The following is a 25,870-nucleotide window of genomic DNA, read 5'->3' on the forward strand; positions in this document are numbered from 1 at the left end:
TGTTTAGATCTGTTACTACTTGCTGCTGCTGCTGCTGCTGCTGCTAAGTCGCTTCAGTCGTGTCCGACTCTGTGCGACCCCATAGATGGCAGCCCACCAGGCTCCCCGGTCCCTGGGATTCTCCAGGCAAGAACACTGGAGTGGGTTGCCATTTCCTTCTCCAATGCATGAAAGTGAAAAGTGAAAGTGAAGTCGCTCAGTCGTGTCCGACTCCTAGCGACCCCATGGACTGCAGCCTCCCAGGCTCCTCAGTCCATGGGATTTTCCAGGCTAGAGTACTGGAGTGGGGTGCCATTGCCTTCTCCGGTTACTACTTAAAAGCCCACAATGAAAGACCAGTTTGTTTTAAATTCATCACGTATTTTTAGGAAAAAAAAAATTACTCGTAAAATGAAGTGAAAAAAAAATATACAAAATACAAGTTCATTTTTTAAATGTGGAATTCGACAGCCATAAAACTACACTTAAAAAATTACATTTCAACAATTGGAGCAAACATAACAAAGAAAATAATTTAAGAAAGTAAACTTCATTCTGACAAAATTTGCCAATGAGCATTTATTACAATGGCTATTGCACTGATATCTGTTCTACAGTTTTAAGGAAAGCAAAGGCATTAGTGAAATTTCTATTCTACATGTTAATGTCTGTAAGCACACTTTGAATGAAGACAATGTATATAAAAAGATAATGTATAAAAAAGTTTTCAGTGTGACAAATAAGGTTGTTTCTTGTTTACTCATTCACCTAAATGAGTTTGGATTGATAAAAGCACCACTTGTAGAGAAAAATTTACGTCGAAACTGTCTCTGGGTTCTTGTGGCAGGAAAACTATCTTAAACCATTAAACTATGTTAATGGTGATGGAAGAATAGATTTTAAAGCAATTTTAGTACATTCATGATTCATTCTTACCCTTTCTCCAAAATGAACTGATGATGTAGTTTCATAATTCATATTCGAAGGAGGAGGAGCCCCCTCAGAAAGGAGCACGAGGCTTTAGAGGGGATGAAGGGAGAGAGATTTGGACCCCAAATTTTCTCTCTGTTCTTTGGCTTCTGTGTGGTCCCAGACGATATGCCTCATCCAGCTTCAAGGCTGCTGACAGGCAGCTGGAAATGACACAGGAGCTTCAAAAGAAGCCTGACCCCAGCCAGCCCCTGCTGTTCAGGAAGGTGTTCACCGATCACATGCTGATAGTGGGACGGAACAGGGAGAAGGGCTGGGGTCAGCCCCAAATCCAGCCCTTCCAAAACCTCACTCTGCTCTCGGCCGGCTCGGCTCTCCACTACTCCCTGCAGCTCTTCGAAGACCTGAACGCGTTCAAAGACGGGGGACCAGCGCGTGCTCCTCTTCCGACCTTGGCTCAACGTGGAACTCATGCTGTGTTCAGCTCTGTGCCTCTGCCTGCAGTTTTGACAAAGCTGAGTTGTTGGAGTGCATCCGCCAGCTAATGAAAGAAGACAAGGACTGGGTTCCTGAGGACGTAGGCTCCAGCCTCTATGTGCTGCCAGTGGTAATCCAGAAGGAGCCCTCACTACATGTCTGCAATCTTCCCCTGGCTATGCCTTGAGCCCTGGCTCCCTCCTGGAGGATTCATCCTTCATCTGAGCCTGGGTAGGTGGGGTCGGCGACTGCAAGATGAGGGAAAATTAAGTGCCCACTGTGTTCGTGCAGCAGGAAGCACAAAAGAAGGACTGCGAACAGGTCCTCTGGCTATACGGGCCTGACCTCCAATTAATCGAGGTGGGCACCATGAACATCTTCGTCTTCTGAACCCACAACTATGGGGCGCTGGAACTGGTGATCCCACCACTGGACCGTGTCATCTTGCCTTGATTAGTCCGACAGAGTCTGCCAGACCTGGCTCGGACCTGGGGTGAGTTCCAGACTGTGGAGTGTAAGATCACCATGAATGTGTTCCTGCAGGCGCTGGAGGAACTGCTTGTCAGGTCTGCCACATGCATCGAATCCTGTACCAAGGCAAGCATTTCCACATTCCCACTAAGGAAAATGGGCTGAGCTTATCCTCCACTTCCACAAGGAGCTGAAGGCGATCCAGTAGGGATCAAAAGCCCACAAAAGGATGTTCCCGGTGCAGTGCTGCAGGCTATGCCGAACCACTCACTCCAGGGACCACCGACCTGTGGCATCCAGCCCAGTTGGACCTTTACCTCCATACCAATGACTCACCTGAAGTGATATGAAATAAAAGATGGAGGAACCTGGGACTCTGGTGCCGCCACATTACACTCCCAAAGTCATAAGGGCCTGACTCAGGCATCTTGGCCTCTAGCCCTGCCACTCAGGCCTTGGGGACCTGTACTGCCCTCTGTTCTGTATTGTGTGGTCAAGGATTGTGGAGTCAAGATGTTTAGGGAACACCTTGACCCCAAATCTGCATCTCTGTTTTCAGGCTGGATCTCCCCAGGGCTGCCACTGAGTTTTTTCCTTTAGCTGCAATTTTGAAAAAAAAAAAAAAATGACAAGGAACAAGAAAAGAAATTCATATTCAATCCTAATGAGTAGCTAGATCTGACAATTTATCCAAGAGAGTAATGGTTAGAATTTAAAATGTCTTTCAGTGAAATAGATTGATTCCAGATCCATGATTTTCCTGTATGGGGATCTTCTTTTGAGGTAAAGTGAATTCAAACTGTTCTATAACATTTGTATAATATTTAACTATAATTTTCACATATGTGCAATGTCAAGTTCATAGTCTCTTTCACTGATAATTATTGTTAGAATATGAAATAACAATACATGTTCTTCCAACTTTCTAACTTAAATTTTTGTTCTTCAGTCTTAACTGCTGTACTTGCATTCCTCCCTTCCACTGATACATTAAAATCCAAAAAGCTTCCCTGGTGGCTCAGATAGTTAAGAATCTGAGACCCGGGTTTGATCCCTGGGTCAGGTAGATCCCCTGGAGAAGGGAATGACCACCCACTCCAGTACTCTTGCCTGGAGGATTCCATGGACAGAGGAGCCTGGTGGGTTACAGTCCATGGGGTCACAAAGAGCTGGACACAACTAAGCTACTAACACTTGCACTTCACTCCTTTCATCCTTCACAAAATAGTAGCAAACCAAATTTAGCAACATATTGAAAGGTTTATATGTCATGACCCAAATGAGATTTATTCTCAGAATTCAGGGAAGTTCAACCTACAAAAACCATTCAATGGAATAAACCACAGGGGTAACAGCAACAAAGTGGTGGAGTAGGAGTTTTCTACCATCCTCCCTTCAAAGAACACTAGTTTTGACAACATGCACAAGTGAGGGTATCTTTGTGGAAGTCCAGGAGTCCAGTGAAGAAGTTCTAGCACATCCTTGGAGCAAAAAGCAAATCCAAGACTGGACCCACTAAAGACCAAAAAAGCAGTTTTACATTATTTGTGCCATTCCTCCCTCAGTGTAGCACGTCTCAGAGGCAAAAGAGACCTCCTAGGGCTGGAATTTCTTTCACAGCAGCAAGTGAGAGCATGTGAGTGAGTGCCCAGCTTCTCCCTCAGCTGTGCAGGACACTCCCAAAGAGGCCCACTTCTTTCCGGCCCTATCCAGAATATGAGATAAGTTACACAGCTAAGAGTGGGGAGAGGCTGGGAACACAGTAGGCAGTGCTTGAAATGCATCAAAGAGATGTGAATTCTGTTTTGTAGACTCCATTAAAGGATCACCCACAAACCTCTGAAGAAGCCTTACCAGCAGATCCCCCCAACTGGCCCAAAGGCATTCCCAACACTCTCCACACCTCACCCACACAGTCTTCTGCCTTGCAACCAGCGTCCTGTGTGTGCCCCTGAGGTGGCAAGTACAAGCATTGGCAGAAAGCTTGTGAGTACATGCAGAAAGCTGGCCCAACTCTGCAAGACTGTGAGAAAGCAAACAAACTTCAACATTCCCCAATAGCTCAGTTGGTAAAGAATCCACCTGCAGTGCAGGAGATCTCGGTTTGATTCCTGGGTTGGGAAGATCCCCTGGAGAATGGAAAGGCTACACACTCCAGTATTCTGTCCTAGAGAATTCCATGGACTGTATAATCCATGGGGTCGCAAACAGTCATGAGCAACTGAGCGATTTTCACTTTCTTAAGAAAAGTAAAATTGATTCTGTCAGTTCAGGGTCTAGACTGAATCATGAAGAAATTAAACACTTGAACAAACCAGTAACAAGCACGAAGGCTGAATTAGTAATTTTAAAAACTTCTCAAATAGAAAAGCTTAGGATGAAATGGTTTCATTAGTGAATTCTACCAAACATTTAAAAAGTTAATTCCAGTCATTCTCAAATTCTTGCAAAAAAATTGAAGGCAAAGGAATACTTCTAAACTTATTTTAGAAGGCCAACATTACCCTGACATCAAAACAAGAAAGGAAAACTAGAAAATAACAGTACAATATCCCTGAAATCATAGATGTAAAAATCCTCAGCAAAATATTAGGAATATGAATTCAACAGCATAGTAAAAGGATTATATGGTGATGAGCAAGTGGAATTTAACCCTGAGATTCAACATATACAAATCAATAATGCTGATACACCACCTTAATAGATTCAAGGAGGAAAATCATATGATCATCTCAGATGCAGAAAAGGCATTTGCCAAAATTCATCGTCTGTCATGATAAACTCTCAACAAATTAGGTATAATGATAATAAAGGCCACATATGATAAGCCCATAGCTAATAACTTTGTTGCTGTTATTGTTCAACCACTCAGTTGTGTCTGACTCTTTGTGACCCCATAGACTGCAGCACCCCAGGCTTCCCTGTCCTTCACTAGCTCCCGGAGTTTACTCAAGCTCATGTCCATTGAGTCAATGATGCCATCCAACCATCACATCCTCTGTCATACTCCTCCTGCCTTTGATCTTTCCCAGCATCAGGGTCTTTTCCAGTGAGTCAGCTTTTCGCATCAGATGACCAAAGTATTGGAGTTTCAGCTATAGCATCAGTCTTTCCAATGAATATTCAGGGTTGATTTCCTTTAAGGATTGACTGGTTTGATCTCCTTGTTGTCCAAGGGACTCTCAAGAGTCTTCTCCAGCACCACAGCTTGAAAGCATCTATTTTTCTGTGCTCAGCCGTCTTTATGGTCCAGCTCTTACATTCATACATGACTACTGGAAAAACTATAGCTTAACTGTATGGACTTTTATCATTCCTCTTTCCCCTGGGTCCTGGTGCACACAAGGTTTTGTGTCCTCCAAAAGTCTCTGTTTTCCCCAATCCTATGGAAGTTCTGTAACTAAATCCTACTGACCTTCAAAACGGGATTCCCAGTCCCTTTGCCCTAGTTTGGGAAGTCTAAGGTGGGGCCTAGAACCTTCACAACCATGCGAGAACTTCTTGGGTATAATTGTTCTCTCAGTGGCTCTATGGTAAAGCTAATGATGACCTCTTCCAAGAGGACTTATGCCACCACTTCACGCATCCCAAGACTACTGCTGCCAGTGCCCATCCCTGCAGCAGGCCACTGCTGACCCATGCCTCTGTGGGAAACCCTCAAACATTCACAGGCAGGTCTGGTTCAGTCTCTTATGGGGGTCACTGATGAGCATACTTGGGTTGACATACTAGGTACTGGTGAGCCTTGACATACTCCTGGGTACTGGTGAGTACCCTGGGTACTGATGAGCACAAGTTTTTATCTGTCCCCTCCGAGAGTCTCTGGCAAGTATGCGGTTTGATTTTAATGTAATTGAAGCCCTCCTACCATCTTGTTGTGGCTTCTCCTTTGTCCTTAGACATGGGGTATCTTTTTTTGGTGGGTTCCAACATAATCCTGTACATGGTTGCTCACCAGCTAGTTGTGATTTTGTTGTTTTCACAGGAGAAGATGAGAGCACATTCTTCTAATCTGCCATCTGCATCAAAGCTAGCTAATATCATACTCAACAGTGAAAAGCTAAAAGCTTTTCCCATAAGACCAGGCCAAGACAAGGGTGCCCACTCTCACCACTTCTATTCAACATGGTACTGGAAGTCCTAACCAGAGCAATTAAATGATAAAAAGATATATAGCCTACATAAATAGAAATTATTTTTGGAAAATTCTTTAAGAGATGGGAATAACAGACCACCTAACCTGCCTCCTGAGAAACCTGTAGGCAGGTCAAAAACAGCAGCTGGAACTGGACAAAGAACAACAGACTGGTTCAAAATTGAGAAAGGAGTATGTCAAGGCTCTATAGTGCACCCTGCTTATTTAACTTATATGAGGAGTTATATAAGTTAACATATATAATATAAACTTAAATAAGTTATGTAACATCATGTGAAATGGCAGGCTGAATGAAGCACAAACGGAAATCATGATTGCCAGGAGAAATGTCAACAACCTCCAATATGCAGATTACACTACCCTAATGGCAGAAAGCAAAGAGGAACTAAAGAGCCTCTTGATGAAGGTGAAAGAGGAGAGTGAAAAGGCTGGTTGAAAATGCAACATTCAAAAAATGAAGATCATGGCATCAGGTCCCATTACTTCATGGCAAATAGATGGGGAAACAATGGAAACAGTGGAGGACTTTATTTTCTTGGGCTCTAAAATCACTTCGAACAGTGACTTCAGCCATGAAATTAAAAGACACTTGTTTCTTGAAAGAAAAGCTATGACAAACCTAGACAGCTCATTAAAAAGCAGAGGCATCACTTTGCCAACAAAGGTCCATATAGTCAAAGCTGTGGTTTTTCCAATGGTCATGTAAGGACGTGAGAATTGGACCACAGAGAAAGCTGAGCACCAAAGAATTGATGCTTTTGAACTGTGGTGTTGGAGAAGACTCTTAAGAGTCCCTTGGACTGCAAGGAGATCAGTCTGTCCTAAAGGAAATCAACCCTGAATATTCATTGGGAAGACTGATGCTGAAGCTGAAACTCCAATACTTGGGCCACCTGATGCGAAGAACTGACTCATTGGAAAAGACCCTGATGCTAGGAAAGATTGAAGGCAGGAGGAGAAGGGGATGACAGAGGATAAGATGGTTGGATAGCATCACCAATTCAATGGACATGAGTTTGAGCTAACTCCAGGAGACAGTGAAGGACAGGGAAGTCTGACGTGCTACAGTCCATGGGGTCACAAAGAGTTGGACATGACTGAGAGACTGAACAACAAAAATAAACAGTAAAGGAAGAAGAAAATCTGTCTCTGTTTGCAGATGACATGATCTTTTGTAGCTAAAACTACAATAACAAAAGCCATTAGAATTAGTAAATTAATTCAATGAAGTTGCAGGACAAAAAAATTCAATAAATAAAAAATCAATTGCAGGGGACTTCCCTGGTCATCCAGTGGCTCTGTGCTCCCAATGCAGGGGCCCCAGTTTCTATCTCTAACCAGGAAGCTAAATCCCACATGCTACCACAAATATTGAAGATCCCATGTACTGCAACTAAGACCCTGCATAACCAAATAAATTAATTAAATAAATATTTTAAAAAATCAGTTGTATTTTGAAACACAATGAACTGCAAGAAAGATAAGTTAAGAAAGCAGCCCCATTGATAATAGCATCAAAAGTAATAAAATATTTAGGAATAATTTTACCCAAGGAGGTGAAATGTCTCTACATTAAAAATTATAAGTGAAAGTGTTAGTTGCTTAGTTGTGTCTGACTCTTTGTGACACCGCAGACTGTAGCCCACCAGACTCCTCTGTCCATGGAATTCTCCAGGTAAGAATGCTAGGATGGGTATCCATTCTCCTCTCCAGGGGATCTTCCCGACCCAAGGATCAAACCCAGGTCTCCTGTATTGCAAGCAGATATTTTACCACTGGATATAAAAATTATAGGACTTTCCTGGTGGTACAGTGGATAAGAATCTGCTTGCCAAAAATTCACATGCAATCACAAAAGATGTTGAATGGCCAGATGAACCCTGAAAAAGAACAAAGCTGGTGGCACTGGGGAAAGGGGAGAGGCAGATGAAGATGAGAGACGGTATTGGTGGGTGACTCCGTTGGCCCCTTTCCCATGGAGGGAATTCAGGGCCAGGAGATGGTGGTGGTATGTGCACGCCACCATACTAATCCATGCCTGGGTCCTCCACCATCACTGGCACAAGTGTGGGCCAGAGGACCTGGTCAGTCATTGGCCCTTGCTCTCTTCCTTTCCACAGTGCAGGGAAACCAGCAGTCCTGGTGGGCTTGGGCTGAATGTCCCAGCAGACTCGCTAAATGGTTACAAAACAAGACACTTATATATATGCTGTATAAGAGACCCACATCAGATCTAGAGACACATACAGTCTGAAATCAAGGTAATGGAAAAGAAGTATTCATGCATATGGAAATCAAAAGAAAGCTAGAGTAGCAGTACTCATTTAAGACAAAATAGACTTTTTCAAATAAAGACTATTACAAGAGGCAAAGAAGGACATTACACAATCAATAATCAAGGGATCAATCCAAGAAGAATATATAACAATTGTAAATACATATGTATTCAACATAGGAGAGCCTCAATATATAAGTCAAATACTAAGAGCTTAAAGGGAGAAATGGACAGTAACACAATAATAGTGTTTTAGCACCCTACTTCATGAATGAACAGATCATCCAGACATAAAACCAATAAGTAAACAAAGGCAAGAAATGACAAATTGAATCAGGTGGGCTTAATGGATATTTATAGAGCATTCCATCCAAAGCAGCAGAATACATATTCTTCCCAAGTATACATGGAACATTCTCCAGAATTGACCATATCCTGGGCTAAAAAGTGAGTCTCAGTGAACCTAAGAAAACTGAAATCAAATCAAGTATCTTTTCCAACCACAACTCTTATGAGATTAGAAATCAACTATAAGGACTTCCCTGATGATGCATTGGATAAGAGTCTGCCTGCCAATGCAAGGGACATGGGTTCGATCCCTGGTCTGGGAAGATTTCACACACTGCAGAGCAACTAAGCCTGTGCATCACAACTGTTGAGCCTGAACTCCAGTCTGTGAGTTGCAACTCCTGAGTCTTCCTAAGGCTCACTTGACTTTGCATTCTAAAATATCTGGCTCTAGGCTGGTGATCACACCCTTGTGATTATCTGGGTCATGAAGATCTTCTTTGTATAGTTCTTCTGTGTATCCTTGCCATCTCTTATTAATATCTTCTGCTTCTGTTAGGTCCATAAAATTTCTGTCCTTTATTGTGCCCATATTTGCATTAAATGTTCCCTTGGTATGTCTAATTTTCTTGAAGACATCTCTAGACTTTCCCATTCTATTGTTTTCCTCTATACACAGAAGAACTATAGAAACTATACAAAAAAGATCTTCATGACCCAGATAATCATGAGGGTGTGATCACTCACCTAGAGCCAGACATTTTAGAATGCAAAGTCAAGTGGGCCTTAGGAAGGATCACTACGAACAAAGCTAATGGAGGTGATGAAATTTCAATTGAGCTATTTCAAATCCTAAAAGATGATGCTGTGAAAGTGCTGCACTCAATATGCCAGCAAATTTGGAAAACTCAGAAGTGGCCATAGGACTGGAAAAAGTCAGTTTTCATTCCAATCCCAAAGAAAGGCAATGCCAAAGAATGCTACAACTACTGCACAGTAGCACTATCTCACACTCTAGTAAAGTAATGCTCAAAATCCTCCAAGCCAGGCTTCAACCATACGTGAACCATGAACTTCCAGATGTTCAAGCTGGATTTAGAAAAGGCAGAGGAACCAGAGATCAAATTGACAACATCCGCTGGATCACTAAAAAAGCAAGAGAGTTACAAAAAAACATCTCTTTCTGCTTTACTGACTATGCCAAAGCCTTTGAATGTGTGGACCACAACAAATTCTGGAAAATTTTGAAAGAGATGGGAATACCAGACCACCTGACCTGCCTCTTGAGAAATCTGTATGCAGGTCAGGAAGCAACAGTTAGAACTGGGCATGGAACAACAGACTGGTTCCAAATAGGAAAAGGAGCACGTCAAGGCTGTATATTGTCACCCTGCTTATTTAACTTATATGCAGGGTACATCATGAGAAACACTGGGCTGGATGAAGCACAAGCTGGAATCAAGATTGCCAGGAGAAATATCAATAACCTCAGTTATGCAGATGACAACACGCTTATGGTAGAAAGCAAAGAAGAACCAAAGAGCCTCTTGATGAAGGTGAAAGAGGAGAGTGAAAAAGTTGGCTTAAAGCTCAACATTCAGAAAACTAAGATCATGGCATCCGGTCCCATCACTTCATGTCAAATAGATAGGAAAACAGTGGAACAGTGACAGACTTTACTTTATTGGGCTCCAAGATCACTACAGATGATGACTGCAGCCATGAAATTAAAAGACGCTTATTCCTTGAAAGGGAAGTTATGACCAACCTAGATAGCATATTCAAAAGCAGAGACATTACTTTGCCAACAAAGGTCTGTCTAGTCAAGGCTATGCTTTTTCCTGTGGTCATGTATGGATGTGAGAGTTGGGCTGTGAAGAAGACTGAGTGCCGAAGAATTGATGCTTTTGAACTGTGGTGTTGGAGAAGACTCTTGAGAGTCCCTTGGACTGCAAGGAGATCCAACCAGTCCATTCTGAAGGAGATCAGCCCTGGGATTTCTTTGGAAGGAATGATGCTAAAGCTGAAACTCCAGTACTTTGGCCACCTCATGCAATGAGCTGACTCATTGGAAAAGACTGTGATGCTGGGAGGGATTGGGGGCAGGAGGAGAAGGGGACGCCAGAGGATGAGATGGCTGGATGGCATCACTGACTCCATGGACTTGAGTCTGAGCGAACTCCGGGAGTTGGTGATGGACAGGGAGGCCTGGCGTGCTGCGATTCATGGGGTCACAAAGAGTCGGACACAACTGAGCAACTTAACTGAACTGAACTGAAGGAGGCAAAAGACCTATACTTGGAAAACTTTGAGATACTGATGAAAGAAATCAAAGATGACATGGACAGATGGAGAGATAGTCTATGTTCTTGAACTGGAAGAATCAATATTGTGAAAATGGCTAAACTACCAAAGGTTATCTATAGATTCAGTACAATTTGAGTTAAATTACCAGTGCCATTTTTCACAGAAGTAGAACAAAAAAAATTTTTTTTTAATTTGTATGGAGACATGAAAGACTCCGAATAGCTAAAGCAATCTTGAGAAAGAAAAATAGAGCTGGAGGAATCAGGCTCCTTGACTTCAGACTACACTACAAAGCTACAGTCATCAAAGCAGTATGGTACTACCACAAAAACAGATATATAGATCAAGGTAACAGAATAAAAAAGCCAGAAATAAACCCATGCACCTATGGCCAATTAATCTCTGACAATGGAGGCAAGACTATGAAATGGGGGAAAGGTCTCTTCAATAAATGGATCTGGGGAAACTGGACAGCTACATGTAAAAAAAAATTAAATTAGAACATTCTTTTACACAATACACAAAAACAAACTCAAAGTGGATTAAACACCTAAATGTAAGACCAGATTCTATAAAACTCTTACAGGAAAACAAAGACAGAACATTCTTTGACATAATGTTGACACTATATTTTTGATCTGTCTCTCAGAGAAATGGAAATAAAACAAAAATAAACAAGTGGGACCTAATTAAATTCAAAAGCTTTTGCACAGCAAAGGAAACCATGAACAAAATGAAAAGACAACCCACAAAATGGGAGAAAACAGTTGCAATCAATGTGACCAATAAAGGATGAGTCTCCAAAATTTACAAACAGCTCATGTAACTCTATATAAAAAAATACATTTTAAAAAAAGTCCAAAAATGGGCAAAAAACCTACAGAGACATTTCTCCAAAGAAGGCATACAGATGGACAAGACACACATAAAATGATGCTCAACTTTGAGAGAGCATTGCTAGTTTTTAGAGAAATGCAAATCAAAACTACAATGAGATATCACCTCACACCAGACAGAATGGCCATCATCAAAAAAGCTGCAAATAGTGAATGCTAGAAAGGATGTGGCAAATAGGGAACCCTCCTACACTGTTGGTGGGAATGTAAATTGGTACAGCTACTATGGAGAACAGTATGGAGATTCCTTAAAAGACTAAAAATAGGTCTACAATATCGTCCTGCAATCTCACTCTTGAGCATATATTTAGAGGAAAAACATGGCTTGAAAGGATACATTTACCCCAATGCTTATTGCAGCACTGGTTACAATGGCCAAGACATGGAAGCAACCTAAATGTCTATCAGCAGCTGAGTGGATAAAGAAGATGTGATGCATATGTATGATGGAATATTACTCAACCATTAGAAAGACTGAAATGATGCCATTTGCAGCAACATGGATGGACCTAGGGAGGGTCATACTGAGTGAAGTAAGTCAGACAGAGAAGGAGAAATATCATATAACATCCTTCATATATGAAATCTAAAAAAAAAAAAAAAAGATTCAAATGAACTTATTTACAGAACAGAAAGAGACTCACAGACTTAGAAAGTGAGCTTATGGTTGCCAGGGGGAAGGGATAGTTAGGGAGCAGGGGATGGATATGTACACACTGCTATATTCAAAATGGAAAACCAACAAGGACCTATTGTACAGTTCATGGAACTCTACACAATGTTAGGTGACATTCTGGATGGAGTGAGGTTTGGAGGAGAATGGATACATGTATATGTATGGCTGAGTCCCTTCACTATTCACCTAAAACTACACAATATTGTTAATTGGATATACCCCAATAAAAATTTTTTAAAAATTAAAGTTAAAAAAAAGAATGAAATAGTGCCATTTGCAGAAACATGAATAGACCTGGAGATTATCTTATTAAGGGAAGTAGGTCAGACAAAGAAGTATCATGTGATATCATTTATATGTGGAATCTTTTTAAAATGATACAAATGGACTTACTTACAGAACAGAAAGAGACTCACAGACTTAGAGAATGAACTTATAGTTACCAAGGGGAAGGGTGGATAGACTGGAGTTTGAGATTGACATGTGCAATCTGTGATATTTAAATTAAAATGCTTTTCCCATGAAAAAAATTTTAATAAACTGTATTATAAGGATACAGTAATCAAAACAACGTGGTTCAGGAGTTCCCTGGTCGCCTATGGTTTTCCAAGCTTTCGCTACCATGGCCCAGGTTCAGTTCCTGGTTGGGGAACTGAGATCCTGCAAGCCATGCACATGAAAAATAAAACAAAACAAACAAACAAAAACAGTATGGTATAGCCATAAAATTAGGCACATAGATCAATGGAACAAAACAGAGTGCCCAGGACTTTCCTGGTGGTACAGTGGATAGAAATCTGCCTACCAATGCAGGGGACATGGGTTCAATCCTTGGTCCAAGAAGACTCCACATGTCCATGTCACAGAGCAACGAAGCCACAACGTACACAACAACCACAACTACTGAAACCTGAACACTCGAGGGCCCACGAGCCACAACTACTGAGCTTGTGTGCTGCAGCTGAAACCTCTGCACCAAAGCCCGTTCTGCGTGACAAGAGAGGCCACTGCAGAGAGACGGCTGTGCACCACAACCTGAGAGTAGCCGCCTCTCTCCCCAGCTAGAGAAAGGCTGCGCACAGCAACGAAGACCCAGTGCAACCACAAATAAAATAAATAAATTATCTTTTAAAAAATAGAGTGTCCCCAAATAAAGCAACATATATAGTCATCTGATATTTGACAAGGGCACCGTGGAACACACAACTGAGAAAGGATCATCTCCTCAGTAAATGGTGTTGGGAAACTGGATATTAACATGCAAAAGAATGAAACTAGACCCCCAAACTATGCCAAACATCTTGATTTTAAACTATACTACAAAATTATCTTGAGATGGATTAAACACTTAAGTGTAAGACCTGAGACTGTAAAACTCCTAGAAGAAAGCATAGAGGGAGTTCTCCTTGACATTGATGTTGGCAGTGATGTTTGGGGCATCACACCAAAAGTAAAGCAGCAAAATAAAAAATAAATGAAAATACATCAAATTTTAAAACATCTGCTGCACAACAAAGGAAACAGTCAACAAAACAAAAAGGCAACTGCAAAATGGGAAAAAAAAAATTTGCAAGCTATATATCTGTTCAGTTCAGTTCAGTCGCTCAGTCGTGTCCAACTCTTTGCGACCCCATGGACTGCAGCACACCAGGCCTCCCTATCCATCACCAACTTCCAGAGCTTGCTCAAACTCATGTCCATCAAGTTCTCATCCGGTTCTCCACCTGCCTTCAATCTTTCCCAGCATCAAGGGTCTTTTCCAATGAGTCAGTTCTTCACATCAGATGACCAAAGTATTGGAGTTTCAGCTTCAGCATCAGTCCTTCCAATGAATATTCAGGACTGATTTCCTTTAGGATGGACTGGTTGGATCTCCTTGCAGTCCAAGGGACTCTCAAGAGTCTTCTCCAACACCACAGTTCAAAAGCATCAATTCTTCAGTGTTCAGCTTTCTTTATAGTCCAACTCTCACATCCATACATGACTACTGGAAAAACCATAGCTTTGATTAAACGGACTTTTGTTGGTATATCTGTTAAGGGTTTAATATCCAAAATATTTAAAGAATTTACACAACTCAAGAGCAATAAAAAATAATAATCCAGTTTAAAAATGAGCAAAGACACAGATGAGGGAAATAAACTTTATAGTTACCAGAGTAAAGGGGGAAGGATAAATTGGTATATTGGGAGTGATATGGACACACTACTGTATGTAAAATAGATAACTAAGGACCTACTATATGGCACAAGGAACTCTTCTCAATACTCTACATTGCCCTATATGGGAACAGAATCTAAAAAAGAGTGGATGTTTGTATATGCATACCTAATTCACTTTGTTGTACAGCAGAAACTAACATAACATTTTAAATCAACTACACTCTAGTAAAAAAAATTTAGAGAAAATATACATATTTCTAGGCTTCTGTATAGAAAATTATGTTCTGAAAATAATGACAATTTTTAAACATCTTTCCTTTTGAACAAATAAAATTTTAAAAATAAAATTAAATTAGTGAGGATCCAAGTGGACATTTTTTCCAAAAAATATATACAAATATCCAACAAGTATAAGAAAATGTGCTCTATATCACTAACTAGTAGGGAAATGCAAATCAAAACCACAGTGAGCTATAACCTCACAGCTGTTGGGATGGATTTTATCAAAAGACAAGCATTAAGAAGTATTGATGAGGATATGGAATAAAGGGAACTCTTGTCACTGGTTGTGTGAATAAAATAATATGCATAATGTACAACCACTCTGGAAATAGTATGGACGTTCCTGAAATAATGAAAATTATTATAGCTACCATGCATGCATGTATGTATGGGTGCTAAGTCACTTCAGGTGTGTCTGGCTCTTTGCAACCCTATGGACTGTAGTCCACCAGGCTTCTCTGTCCATGAGATTCTCCACGCAAGCATACTGGAGTGGGCTGCCATGCCCTCCTTCAGGGGATCTTCCCAACCCAGAGATCAAACCCAAGTCTTCTGTGTCTCCTGCATTGTAGGCAGAGTCTTTACCACTGAGCCACTGGGAAAGCCCTGTAACTAACATACCATCCAGCAATTCCATTTCAGGGCATATATAAGGAAGGAAATAAACTCACTGGCTCAGAGAGGCAATGGCACCCCACTCCAATACTCTTGCCTGGAAAATCCCATGGATGGAGGAGCCTGGTAGGCTGCAGACCATGGGGTCGCAAAGAGTCGGACACGACTGAGCGACTTCACTTTCACTTTTCCCTTTCATGCATTGGAGAAGGACATGGCAACCCACTCCAGTGTTCTTGCCTGGAGAATCTCAGGGACAGGGGAGCCTGGTGGGCCGCCATCTATGGGGTCACACAGAGTCGGACACGACTGAAGCGACTTAGCAGCAGCAACAGCAGCAGAGATTATCTACTCCCATGTTTGTTGAGGGCTTCCTAGGTAGCACAGTGATAACGAATCCACCTGCCAACGCAAGAGACACAGGTTCAATCCCTGGGATTGAAAATCCCCAGAAGAAGGAAATGGCAATCCATTCCGGTATTCTTGCCTGGGAAATCCCATGGAGAGAGCAGTCTGGAAGGCTACAGTCCATGGGGTTGCAAAAGAGTCAGACACACCTTAGTCACTAAACAACAGCAACAATGTTTCACAACAATGTTTCAACAACACTATTCACAGTAGCTAAGATAGGGACACAACCTAAGCATCTGCCAATGGATGAATAGATAAAGAAGATGAATATATATATACATAAATGTACATATATATGCATATATATTACACATATGCAATACATACATATTATTGTTGTTGTTCAGTTGCTAAGTAATGTCTGATTCTTTGTGACCCATGATCTGCAATACACCAGGCTTCTCTATCCATCACTATCTCCCTGAGTTTGCTCAAACTCATGTCCATTGAGTCAGTTCTTCTGTCACCCCCTTCCCTTGCCCTCAGTTTTTCCCAGGATCAGGGTGTTTTCCAATAAGAAATCTCTTCACATCAGGTGGCCAAAGTATTGGAGCTTCAGCTTTAGCATCAGTCTTCCCAATGAATATTTAGGGTTGATTTCCTTCAGGATTGACTGGTTTGATCTCCTTGTTGTCTAAAAGACTCTTAAGAGTCTTCTCCAGCACCACAGTTCAAAAGCGTCAATTCTTCAGCACTCAGCCTTTTTTATGGTCCAGCTCTCACTTCCCTACATGACTACTGGAAAAACCATAGCTTTGACTATATGGATCTTTGTCATCAAAGTGATACCTCTGCTTTATAACACACTGTCTTGGTTTGTCATAGCTTTTCTTCCAAGGAGCAAGTGTTTTAATTTTGTGGCTGCAGTCACCATCCTCATTGATTTTGGGGCCCAAGGAGATGAAATCTGACACGGTTTCCACATTTTCCCATCTATTTGCCATGAAGTGATAGGAATGGATGCCAAAGTCTTAGTATTTTGAATGCAGAATTTTAAGGCAGCTTTTTCACTCTCCTCTCTCACTTTCATCAAGAGGCTGTTTAGTTAGTTCCTCCTCACTTTCTGCCATTAAAGTGGTATCATATGCATAGCTGAGATTGTTGATATTTCTCCCAGCAATCTTGATTCCAGTTTGTGATTCATCCAGTCTGGCATTTCACATAATGTACTCTGCATATAAGTTAAATGAGCAGAGTGACAATATAGAGCCCTGATGTACTCCTTTCCCAATTTGAAACCAGTCCATTGTTCCATGTCCAATTCTGTTGCTTCTTGTCCTGCATACAGGTTTCTCAGGAAGCAGGTAAGGTGGTCTGGTATTCATATCTCTTTAAGAATATTCCACAGTTTGTTGTGATCCACACAGTTAAAGGCTTTAGCGTAGTCAATGAAGAAGAAGTAGATGTTTTATGGAATTCCCTTGCTTTTTCTATGATCCAGAGTATTTTGGCAATTTGATCTCTGGTCCCTCTGCCTTTTCTAAATCCAACTTGTACATCTAGAAGTTCTCGGTTCATGTACCTAGCTTGGAGGATTTTGAGCATAACCTTGCTGGCATGTGAAATGAGTGTGATTGTACAGTAATTTGAACATTCTTTAGCACTGCCTTTCTTTGGGATTGGAATGAAAAGTCCTGTGGCCACTGCTGAGTTTTCCAAATTTGCTGGCATAATGAGTGCAACTCTTTAACAGCATCATCTTTTAGGATTTGAAATAGCTCAGCTGGAATTCCATCACCTCCACTAGCTTTGTTCGTAGTAATGCTTCCTAAGGCCTACTTGGCTTGACAAATTCCATACATGCACATAGACACTCTAGAATATTATTCAATCATGAAAAAGAAGGGTATCCTGCCATTTGTTAAAACATGAATGAACCTAAAACACATAATGCTAAGTAAAATAAGTCAGATACATAAAGATGAATATTTATCATCTTACCTAAAGATAAATATTTATGTGTAATTTAAAAAACAAACAAACAAACAGAAAACCCCAAAAGGTATGATTCATAGAAACAGAGAGTAGAATGGTGGTTACCAGGGAATAGGGAAAGTAGCGAGATGCTGTTCAAAGGATATAAGCCTTCAATCATAAGATGGATAAGTTCTGTGGATCTAATATATGTACAGCATAGTGACTTTAGTTAATGACACTTTATTGTATACTTGAAATTTGCCAAGAGAGTAAATCATAAGCATTCTTGCCACAAAAAAGACAACTATGTAACATGATGGATATGTTAATTAATCTGTTTGTGATAATCATTTCATACAGTATACATATAGGAAATAATCATGTTTACCCTTTAAGTATATATAATTTTATTTGTCAATTATACCTCAATAAAGTTGGAAGAAAAAAGTAATACACCAGATTAATAGAACTAAGGGGAAAAAAAATCACATGACCATTTTGACTGAGGTGGAAACGGCATTTAACAAAACTCAACACCATTAAAATTTTTTTTCTATTATAGTTTTAAGATATTGAATATAGTTCCCTGTGCTATACAGTAGGACTTTGCTAATTATCTATTTCAAACTTAGTAACTTCCATTTGCCAATTCCAAATCCTAGTTCATTCTTCTCCCCCACACATACACTTTCCCCTTTGGTAACCAAAGTTTATTTCCTATGTCTGTGAGTCTGTTTCTGTGTTGTAAACAAGATCATTGGTGTCATGTTTTAGATGCCACATATAAGTGATACCACGTGATATTTGTCTTTCTGTTTCTCACTTACTCCATTTAGTATGATAATCTCTAGGTCTATCCATGTTGCTGCAAATGGCATTATTTCATTCTTTTTTGTGGCTGAGTAATAGTCCATTGTATATATACAATAAGTTCCCTACAACAAATGGTTCTATTAAAAGAGCCTGTTCATATTCAATTTGTCTGTAAATCCAAGAAAGTAAGCCTAGGTACCTAAATAACACAATTGGCTATGTAATATTGAACTGTAATACATTGATAGTACTTTCCACACAAATAATACATAAAAACAAACCAAAAAAATAGACATTTGTAATTTTACAGTACAATACCTTGAAAAGTAAAATAGTACAGTACAACAGCTGGCACATAGGGGCTGGCATCAAGTGGACAGACAAGAAGAGTTATTGACTGGAGAAGGGAGACGATGTGGGAGATAGTAGAGCTGAAGGATCATCAGCAACAGGAGATGGAGAGCAAGCTGCAATTTCACTCATGCCTGATGTTGAGGCACAGGTTCTAGTTCCTTGTTGGATTAAATTCTGTCTAAAAAACCATTTAGTGCTGACTGTGCATTAGCTCTCTTTTCCTCATCATAGGTGATACTGTAGCACTGGATTGCATTCTGAACGGCTGCTGTAAACTTCATGCACTGTTCTACGTTCGGATCCTATGTCTCAAAAACCAACAGTGCCTCCTCAGATAAAGAACATCCCCATGCCGTTTCCTTGCATCGTGAATCTCTGGTTCTTCAGTTACTTCTTCCTCTTGTCTCTCTTCATCCTTTCTCTGGGCCTCCAATTCCATCAGATCTTCATTGGTGAGAGCCTCGTGTTGCACATGGGGTTGCAAAGAGACACGACTGAAGCAACCAACACTTTCACTTTCTTGTTGCACAGCAAGTTCAGTGTTATAAGAATGAGCAATGTTTGCCATCTTTTCACCTCTCTTTGGTCTCTCAATTATTTTCAGTTTTTTCCTCGTTTTTTAAAATTTATTTTTAATTGGAGGATAATTGCTTTACAATATTGTGTTGGCTTTTGCCATTTCATCATTATCCCTTGGCACTTCTTAGCAATACCAGCTACATCACTCCTGCTTTTACTCTTGCTTCTGGATATCCTGGCCTTGAAATAAAGATACTGTACTGCTGTACTCTATACAGTACTCCACAGTAAAGTACACGAAAGTACAACCACTTGTATTATAGGATGCATACATGTGACAATGTACACCAGACCCCTGCATTAACTTGCATGATTGGACATGCAAACGCTGGTTCACATCTTTCAAAGTTCGCAGCCTGCAGGAGACTTAACTGTATAACACAACGTCTTTACCATTCATCTGTCAGTGGACATTCAGGTTGCTTCCATGTTTTCACTGTTGTAATAGTACTGCTATGAACGTTGGGGTACATGTATCTTTTGGAATTAGTTTTCTCCAAATATGGTACCTTTATTTTTTAGTTTCTTAAGGAATCTCCATACTGTTCTCCATAGTGGATGCACCAATTTACATTCCCATCAACAGTGTAGGAGGGTTCCATGTTCTCCACACCCTCTCCAGCATTTATTATTTGTAGACTTTTTGATGTATGGGGTGATACTTCATTGTAGTTTTGATTTGCATTTCTCTAGTAATAAACAAGGATGAGAATCTTTTTATGTGCCTGTTGGCCATCTGTTCAACTTCTTTGGAGAAATGTCTATTTAGGTCTTCTGCCCATTTTTTGTTTGGGTTGTTTGGGGGTTTTTGGTTATTGAGTTGTGTGAGCTGTTTGTATATTTTGGAAACTAAGCCTTTGTCTGTTGCATTCTTTGCAAATGCTTTCTCCCAGTTGTAGGTTGTCTTTTCATTTTGTTTATGATTTCCTTTGCTGCTCAAAAGCTTATAAATCTGATTAGGTCTTGCTTATTTATTTTTGCTTTTATTTCTATTGCCTTGGGAGAGTGACTTCAGAAAACACTGCTATGATTTATGTCAGAGAATGTTTTGTTTTGCCTATGGTCTGTTCTAGGAGTTTTATGGTGTCATGTCTTATATTTAAGTCCTCAAACCATTTTGAGTTTATTTTTGTGTATGGTCAAGACCCTTTCATGGTAAGAACACTCAATAACAGAAAACAGCAAGTGTCGATGTGTTATGGACATGGAGGTATCAGAACCTCTGGGGAAATGTAGTGGAAATGTAAAATGGGACAGCTGCTGTGGAAAGCAGCATTGAGATTCCTAAAAACATTTAATAAAGAACTACCATTTGATCCAGCAATTCCACATGTGGATATATACTAAATATTTTGAAGAAGGGATTCAAACAGATATTTGTGTAGCAGTTTTCATAGCACCATGGATCGCCAATAGCTGAAAGGTAGAAACAACCCAAATGCCCCTCCACAGATGAACAGATAAACAAAATGTGGTCTATACATACTATAGAATACTATTCAGGCATTAAAAGGAATGTACTTTTGATATCTGCTGCAACATGGATAGAACTTGAAAACATTGTGCTTAGTGAAATAAAGCAGACACAAAAAGGCAAATATTATATAGTTCCACTTGTACGAAATACTTAATGTAGTCAAATTCATAGACACAGAAAGCAGAGCAGTGGTTAGTTACCAGGTGCTTCTGGGAGAGAAGGGGGAGAATTTTTTAATAGATTTATTTTTTCAAATTTTATAGAAATATAATCAACATACAACATTGTATAAATTCAAAGTGTACAACATTCTGATTTGATATATGTATATATTGCAAAATGATTACATGTTTAATTAATCTCATCACCCCACATATTTACAGTTTTTTTTCTTTTTTTGGGCCATGCCATGCATCATGCAGGATCTTAGTTCCCTGACCAGAGGTCCAACCCGTGCTCCCCGCATTGGGAGCTTGGAGTCATAACCACCGGACTGCCAAGGAAGTCCCTACATTTTTTTCTTGTGATGAGACCTTTTAAGATCTACTCTTTTAGCACCTTTAAAATATACAATACAGTACTGCTAAGTATAGTCACCATAATGTACATTATATCCCCTGAACTTATTTATCTTATAACTAGAAGTTTTACTTTTGACTGCCTTCACACATTTCTCTCATCTCCTATCCCTACCACTGGTAACTACCAATCTGTTCTGTTTCAATGAGTTCAGCTTTTTTTAGATGCCACCTGTAAGTGAGATCATACCTTCTCCATCCCTGTTGTATTTCTGCAATGGCTCCACCATTTCATGTCAACTGCCACTCCATCACACCCCCCCACAGACACACACACTACAATACACACAACTACCCTACTCCCCCTTCTTGGACCTGACACCTTGGCCTAGTTGCTATCACCCTTCCCTATGCATGCTCTCCTTACCCACCTGGAATTCCAACTCTCCATATTTGCTTTCTTTAACCCACTTGAGCCCAACACTCCACCATCCCTCCTTTTATTGCCCCCTCTCCAACAGGTGGATATATTCTTCATTCTTGTCAGGTTTCAGCAGCTTGCTTTGGGCCATTACCTCCTTTCCCCCATCCCCCACACAGGCTCAGACACTATAGGGAAATTCTCCTCTAATTTGTGAAACCTCAGCTGAGATGTTCATGGGGTTCTCAAACTGTTCATGGTGTGAGAACCCCATGGACAGCTCAGCTGAGGTTTCACAAATTAGAGGAGAATTTCCCTATAATGTCTGAAAGAGGAACTCCCCAGGTCGAAAGGTGTCCCATATGCTACTGGAGATCCAGAAAGAATGAAGGGATGGAGCCAAAGCAAAAACAATACCCAGTTGTGGACATGACTGGTGATAGAAGCAAGGTCTGATGCTATAAAGAGCAATATTGCATAGGAACCTGGAATGTTAGGTCCATGAATCAAGGCAAATTGGAAGTGGTCAAACAGGAGATGGCAAGAGTGAACGTCGACATTCTAGGAATCAGCGAACTAAAATGGACTGGAATGGGTGAATTTAACTCACATGACAATTATATCTACTACTGTGGGCATGAATCCCTTAGAAGAAATGGAGTAGCCATCATGGTCAACAAAAGAGTCTGAAATGCAGTACTTGGATGCAATCTCAAAAATGACAGAATGATGTCTATTCGTTTCCAAGGCAAATTATTTAATATCACAGTAATCCAAGCCTATGCCCCAACCGGCAATGCTGAAGAAGCTGAAGTTGAATGGTTCTATGAAGACCTACAAGACTTTTTAGAACTAACACCCCAAAAAGATGTCCTTTTCATTATAGGGGACTGGAATACAAAAGTAGGAAGTCAAGAAACACCTGGAGTAACCGGCAAATGTGGCCTTGGAGTACAGAATGAAGCAGGGCAAAAGCTAATAGTGTTTTGCCAAGAGAACACACTGGTCATAGCAAACACCCTCTTCCAACAACACAAGAGAAGACTCTACATGTGGACATCACCAAATGGTCAACACTGAAATCAGATTGATTATATTCTTTGCAGCCAAAGATGGAGAAGCTCTGTACAGTCAGTAAAAACAAGACCAGGAGCTGACTGTGGCTTAGATCATGAGCTCCTTATTGCCAAATTCAGCCTTAAATTGAAGAAAGTAGGGAAAACCACTAGACCATTCAGGTATGACCTTAATCAAATCCCTTATGATTATACAGTGGAAGTGAGAAATAGATTTAAGGGACTAGATCTGATAGATAGCGTGCCTGATGATCTATGGACAGAGATTCATGACATTGTACAGGAGAGAGGGATCAAGACCATCCCCATGGAAAAGAGATGCAAAAAAGCAAAATGGCTGTCTGAGGAGGCCTTATAAATAGCTGTGAAAAGAAGAGAAGCGAAAAGCAAAGGAGAAAAGGAAAGATATAAGCATCTGAATGCAGAGTTCCAAAGAATAGCGAGGAGAGATAAGAAAGCCTTCCTCAGCAATCAGTGCAAAGAAATAGAGGAAAACAACAGAATGGGAAAGACTAGAGATATCTTCAAGAAAATTAGAGACATCAAGGGAATATTTCATGCAAAGATGGGCTCGAAAAAGGACAGAAATGGTATGGACCTAACAGAAGCAGAAGATATTAAGAAGAGGTGGCAAGAATACACAGAAGAATTGTACAAAAAAGATCTTCATGACCAAGATAATCACAATGGTGTGATCACTCACCTAGAGCCAGACAACCTGGAATGTGAAGTCAAGTGGGCCTTAGAAGCATCACTACGAACAAAGCTAGTGGAGGTGCTGGAATTCCAGTTGAGCTATTTCAAACCCTAAAAGATGATGCTGTGAAAGTGCTGCACTCAATATGCCAGCAATTTTGGAAAACTCAGCAGTGGCCACAGGACTGAAAAGGTCAGTTTTTATTCCAATCCCAAAGAAAGGCAATGCCAAAGAATGCTCACACTACTGCACAATTGCACTCATCTCACATGCTAGTAAAGTAATGCTCAAAATTCTCCAAGCCAGGCTTCAGCAATATGTGAACCGTGAACTTCCAGATGTTCAAGCTGGTTTTAGAAAAGGCAGAGGAACCAGAGATCAAATTGCCAACATCTCTTGGATCACGGGAAAAGGAGAGAGTTCCAGAAAAACACCTATATCTGCTTTATTGACTATGCCAAAGCCTTTGACTGTGTGGATCACAATAAACTGTGGAAAATTCTTCAAGAGATGGGAATACCAGACCACCTGACCTGCCTCTTGAGAAACCTATATGCAGGTCAGGAAGCAACAGTTAGAACTGGACATGGAACAACAGATTGGTTCCAAATAGGAAAAGGAGTACATCAAGGCTGTATATTGTCACTCTGCTTATTTAACTTATAAGCAGAGTACATCATGAGAAACGCTGGGCTTGAGGAAGCACAAGCTGGAATCAAGATTGCCGAGAGAAATATCAATAACCTCAGCTATGCAGATGACACCACCCTTATGGCAGAAAGTGAAGAGGAACTCAAAAGCCTCTTGATGAAAGTGAAAGAGGAGAGTGAAAAAGTTGGCTTAAAGCTCAACATTCAGAAAATGAAGATCATGGCATCTGGTCCCATCACTTCATGGGAAATAGATGGGGAAACAGTGGAAACAGTGTCAGACTTTATTTTTGGGGGCTCCAAAATCAATGCAGATGGTTATTGCAGCCATGAAATTAAAAGACGCTTACTCCTTGGAAGAAAAGCTATGACCAACCTAGATAGCATATTAAAAAGCAGAGATATTACTTTGCCAACAAAGGTCCATCTAGTCAAGGTTATGGTTTTTCCAGTGGTCTTGTATGGATGTGAGAGTTGGACTGTGAAGAAGGCTGAGTGCCGAAGAATTGATGCTTTTAAACTGTAGTGTTTGAGAAGACTCTTGAGAGTCCCTTGGACTGCAAGGAGATCCAACCAGTCCATCCTAAAGGAGATCATTCCTGGATGTTCATTGGAAGGAATGATGCTAGAGCTGAAACTCCAATATTTTGGCCACCTCATGCAAAGAGTTGACTCGTTCGAAAATACTCTGATGCTGGGAGGGATTGGGGGCAGGAGGAGAAGGGGACGACGGAGGATGAGATGGCTGGATGGCATCACCGACTCGATGGACATGAGTTTGAGTGAACTCTGGGAGTTGGTGGTGGACAGGGAGGCCTGGTGTGCTGCGATTCATGGGGTTGCAAAAGTTGGACACGACTGAGCGACTGAACTGACTGACAGCTGAGCTGCTTCACGCCCACACAGACTTACGTTGCTTGGAACCACCTGATGGCTTTTGGAATTAACCCTGCAGGAAGAAAGGAGAGAGAGAGGAAGGAAAGAAAGGAGGAAGGAGAGAAAGAGAGAAGGATGGAAAGGAGGGAGGAAGGGTTACCTTCTGTTCATGACTAACACTGATTTTTCATTTACAGCACATAGAGAATACAATTTTTGTTAGTAGATTATTTTTAGATCAGTTTAAAGGTTCACAAAAAATTAAACAGAAGTACACAGATTTCTCATATATACACAGTCCCCACAAATGCACAGCCTCCCCAACTATCAAAAGAGGGCAACAGAATAGTTAGTCATAATCAATGAACCTACATCGACATATCATTATTTCCCAAAGCCCATAGTTTAGATTAGGGTTCATTCTTGGTGTATGTTCTGTGAAAGTGAAAATGTTAGTCGCTCACTTTGTGTCCAACTCTTTGAGACCCCAGGGACTGTACCTCACCAGGCTCCTCTGTCCATGGAATTCTCCAGGCAAGAATACTGGAGTGGGTTGCCATTTCCTTC

At 40.7% G+C, this 25,870-nt stretch overlaps 1 pseudogene; it reads left to right on the forward strand.

Moving 5' to 3' along the window:
• Window positions 1-2,709, forward strand: LOC101905644 (branched-chain-amino-acid aminotransferase, mitochondrial-like; annotated as a pseudogene).
• The last annotated feature ends 23,161 nt before the right edge of the window (window positions 2,710-25,870 follow it).

Source organism: Bos taurus, chromosome 18, assembly GCF_002263795.3.
Source record: "Bos taurus isolate L1 Dominette 01449 registration number 42190680 breed Hereford chromosome 18, ARS-UCD2.0, whole genome shotgun sequence".
Lineage (NCBI taxonomy): Eukaryota > Metazoa > Chordata > Mammalia > Artiodactyla > Bovidae > Bos > Bos taurus.